Raw genomic sequence first — 4,832 nt, 5'->3', positions numbered from 1 at the left:
TCTTTATAAGAAATATTTCTATGTATTACTATTCTGTGTTGTTCTATTTCTCTAGAAAAGGCTGAATAATCCATAGGCAATCCCTAGAAGTAAACTTTTTAGAAAGCAAGTAGAATCATATATGCTGCGCTTGAGAATTTGAAAAATGTTTTTCTCTTTCTTGGATAGAAATATCATGGAATTGTACTTAATTATTATCTTGTACATAGAGAAGTAAATTTTTGTGGTTTATTAAATCCATCAGAATTTAAAAATTTTATATTATAACATAGTATCATATAATAATCAAATATTTTCTATTTCTTCTGGTATTCTGTTTTTGACTTTGCTTTTTTCTTGATAATAAATCATTTAAAATATGATTAGTGTTCTAAAGTACTACGATGAGACTAACTGTAATGAAGATAAAAGTATTGAATGGTTTTGTCCATGGGTTATCTTTAGGAATTTCTAGATCTCTAATAATCAGAGTTTGCATGAAGATGTGGTGGGGGAACAGAGAGACAAAATTGATTAATAATGTAAAGAAAGTTTTAGGAAAGAAAATTAATGAAATAGCATAAAGAGAATAGCAGAACAAAGCTGATGCCTTGCTGTTTAGCCTTGATCAAGAGGAAGGAACTGCATTTCGTTCAGTGAGTGGGAGGAAGTCAAGATCTGGCTGGATTAGGGGAAAGAGGTGAGACCAGAACAAGACACTGCTACCTCCTAATGTCCTCTGAGATATGGTTATGTTGAGTAGGATGAAGAGTAGTCAGAATGTGGAGAAACAGCTGAAGGCAGACTGGGAGTTTTCCTTTACAGCAAAGAGGAATTACTCTGGTACTCAAGCTTTTTGTCATCTCAAGTATAGCTCTGAAACTTGAAAGCCAGTGAATTAGATATTGTCCACACCAGGGATAATTAAAGAAGCTGCGACAATTTAATCAGAAAAAGTTCAGAGCTGACAAGACAGCTGTCTTCAAGTCTCTGAGAACTCACCATATAGAAGAGAAGATGCATTTCTGACCAATAGATAGAATTAACAGTGAGACAGATTTTGGCTCAATAGAAGGGATGTTTTCTAATCATTATAACTATCACACAGTGAGACAGATAATCTGGGGAATGTTGAGACCTCTACACACTGGATGTGTTCAGGCTGGTGCACCATCTGTTGGAGATACTATGGAACCAGATGACTCACTTTTAAAAATAACACTTTGTAATAATTATTAGAGTAGAAAGTGTTCATAAGGGACTGTTTGAAAAATAAAGTGTTAAGAAGAATCACCCTTAACCCCACCACCACTATTAACAGTGTGATGAATTTCCATCTGATACTTTTTTTCTATGTAGATAAAATTCTGCCTTTATACTTTGTAAAAGCATCTGTATAGCATAAAAATCATAAATTTTCATGAAGTACATATTTACTGAAAATATAAGTGTAGATTTTTCTGTCTTTAAATAATCTTCAGAAACACAATTTTCATGTTATGCATGATTTATTTATTCCTATAAGTGGACATGTGTAGTGCTGTTGTTCATACAAATAATGTTCCACTTAACACTTTGAACATCTTCATACACACATGTGTATACATATATGCACACATATGTATATGTATACATTTATATACATATATACATACAGACAAATGCATGTGCACATATGTATAAGCATGTATATGTGCACATATATGTGTGTATGTGCATTTTATTTCTTTGGGAAAAAAATCTTAGGCATGGAAATGTTGGGTCAGAGAACATCCACATCTCTGAATAAGTTGACATGGGACAGGCCTCCAGAGGATATGTGTCAATTTACAGTCTCAAAAGCAGTCCTTGTTTCATCACAATCCTGTCTGCAATAAATCATATTCTAAGATATTTGCCAACTTGACAGCTAAAATTATATTTCACATTTCAATAAAATGAATTTCTGTTATTAATACACTTGGTAATTCATGTATTTTTATTACTTATGTGTATTTCTTCTCTGGCAGATGTGATTAGGAACCTGTTTGGTCTTACTGCTCTCATTCTGTTTCATTTCTTAGATGACTCTGTTTTTCCTCCAGTGTGTTAGTGACTTATTTCTATTAGAGGTTAATATTTCATTTTTTAATGTTGCAACAATAAAATAAAATATATATTTTTATCAATATCAAGAATTTCACAAGACGCTGAGTAGATTTTCAAACACCTCTTGCCTTTCCCTCCCCCCCTTTATCTTTTTTGTAGGTTTTATCTAGACTATCATTGGCAGGAGAGCATAGTGACTGAAAGGGACCTGGAAATTGACCATGCAGAATCTTTATGAGTCCATGGAAGCTACATAATCTCCCTTTGTCTCAGGTTCTCACTGAGAAACTATAAAATGGCAGTATTAATCCCTCCCCTAGAAAGTCTGTGAATATGAACTAGGTTATGGGTTGAGAACAATGTAGGGGCCCCCAGGAAACACTCAGTAAAGGTTTATTGCCAGGTACAATATTATTCTTATGTGTCAAGTTGGCCAGGCTAGAGAACTCAGTGATTTAACTAAGCATTAATCTAAATGTTGTTGGGAAGGTATTTTGTAGATATTGATTTTGTTGTAAATGTTGCAACCTGAAAAGATAGACTCGGACAGCACTTAGATGCAATCAATTGGTGGTTTATTGCACCTGCGCAGGGGACCACTGCTCTGAGAGACAGGCAGCCTTGAAGTGCAGGTCAGGTTGTCTTTTATATTTTTTCTTTGCATAGCTAAGCAAGCAAGCCAGTACAAAAGTGGAATGTTCCAGTTAGCTCAGGGCAGGGTTACAGCTTGGATGACAATGGATACATCTTAAGTAACAATGGTTATGTAACAATGGTTACTGCTTGAGTAACACAGCTTAGGTAGGTTTCCACCATTGGTCATCCACTGGGAATGGGTTGTTTATTTTGGGGGGGGGTTTCTGGGTATTTTTGGTGAAACTTGGGACTTCCTGTGCTTCTTTGTTCTGAGGCCTTTTCTCGAAATCGACTAGGGAGGAGGGGGGAGGGGAACAGGCTAGGAGCTTGCCCGTGACAATTTTAAGCAAAGGAGATAACCATTAATAATGTAGGTAGGCCTCATCCAATTGGTTGAATGCCTTAAAAGTGAAAACTGACATTTCCAGGGAAGAAGGAATTCTGCCTCAAGATAGCAGCAACAAATCCTACCTGAGTTTCCAGCCTGTTGGTTTGCCCCATAGACTTCAGATTTGCCAGCCCTTACAACCACACACACTGATTTCCTAAAATCTCTTTATAGACAAACACATCTCTCTTTCTCTCTCTCTCTCTCTCTCATACACACACACCTCTTAGTTCTATTTCTCTGGTGAAACTAATATACCAGTAATGTTACTTTTATCACTTAAATAGTTTTGTTAAGCCCCATATCATGCATGTCAACTACAAATATTTAAACAAATATATTTTACAGTTTAACTGTTGGGTGCAATGGCTTGGAAACTACATCCTTCCCATATCTGAGACCCTTTACTGCCCATTAATTAGGTTGTGCTACCTACTTGAGTGATTGTCTCAAGAAGAATGCAGGAAGGGGATAACAGTCATATTATAAAATACCTTCATGTTGACCTCATAATTCTCCTCTGCTAACAGCCCTTATATTGGAAGATATTCCAAATTTTAGGGAAATGTCCTCCTATTACTTCTTTAATCATTTCAGCATCTGCTCTATTTTCTTGTTTGGGGTTCCCATTATATTTTTAGTGGGTTGGTTGTAAGTAAGTTTAAATGAGATTCAACTTGTGAAGTTAACTGATTTGAAGATCTTTGGTAGTTGGAGCTTGCAAAGAGAGGCAAAAGAGATTAAGATAATCAAGGAGAAGGGATTACGTAAAGAGCCAGGTTGGTTCCGGGTCACGTCTCAGCATGGGAGAGTGATAGGCACCCTAGGGACTGGCCTATGGGCTTCTGGGTATTCAGGTGCCATGGCCATACTGGGTGTCGAGGACTTATCTTCTCCATCTCGTATATTTTTTTCATTTTCATTCATCTTTTTATTTTTCCCGTTAGAGTTCTGAGAGTCGGGGGGCGGAGCCAAGATGGCGGACTGCAGCCAGCTTTTTACAGAAGCTCGCATCCAGAAGGAGGCTGAAAGGACAGAAGCTTAGCAAATTAGCTGATGGTTTGGAGCAGAGACAAGACATAAGATTGAAGAGCGCACTTCAACCTTCCTGAGGCAAGCTGCGACCCCAAAAATACAACCAAAAGGTACAAAATCCACCACCAAGCGGACGGGAATCCCCTCCCCCACAACAAGGGCTCACAGTTTACTCCATGCTAACAAGCGAGCAGAGTTCAAACTTCCTCCCACTCTATTCCACGGGAGAGACCCCCTAAAAACTGGACCTCCTACCCCTGCTGGCGTGCCACGGCACCCTCCGGCCAGACACAAAACTGTAAAACTGTATAAATCTGTATATATTCCCCACCTGCAACAATGAACTCCGAGGAGTCCCCACCCACCCACTCCGAGATCTGGAGGTTTATTACCTATGGAGTCCTGATTCTTGGGCATCTCCTTGAGAGAAGTGGAGGGGGAAAGGGCTGGTGCTGTTCTGTGCTGACTGTGGTGCAGGCGTGAGGAGAGGAGAGTCAGCTCGGGGGACGCCAGTGCAGAAACAGTGGCCGAGCGGCACGCCATCCTGGACAGCAGCCACAGGCAGGGCTCACTTAACTTTCTTGGGTGGAGCCCCAGCCCTCAGGGGGCTAATGCGGCTGAGACAAAGGCAGTGGGCGGGCAGAGGCTAGAATTGACACCTGAGTTTAAAGCTGAATGCAACCTCTGATTTACAGAGAAATCTAGC

The sequence above is a fragment of the Otolemur garnettii genome, unplaced genomic scaffold, assembly GCF_000181295.1.
Source record: "Otolemur garnettii isolate 467f Iridium unplaced genomic scaffold, OtoGar3 scaffold00011, whole genome shotgun sequence".
In the NCBI taxonomy this organism is placed as follows: Eukaryota; Metazoa; Chordata; class Mammalia; order Primates; family Galagidae; genus Otolemur; species Otolemur garnettii.
Note: the sequence above shows the minus strand (reverse complement) of the source record.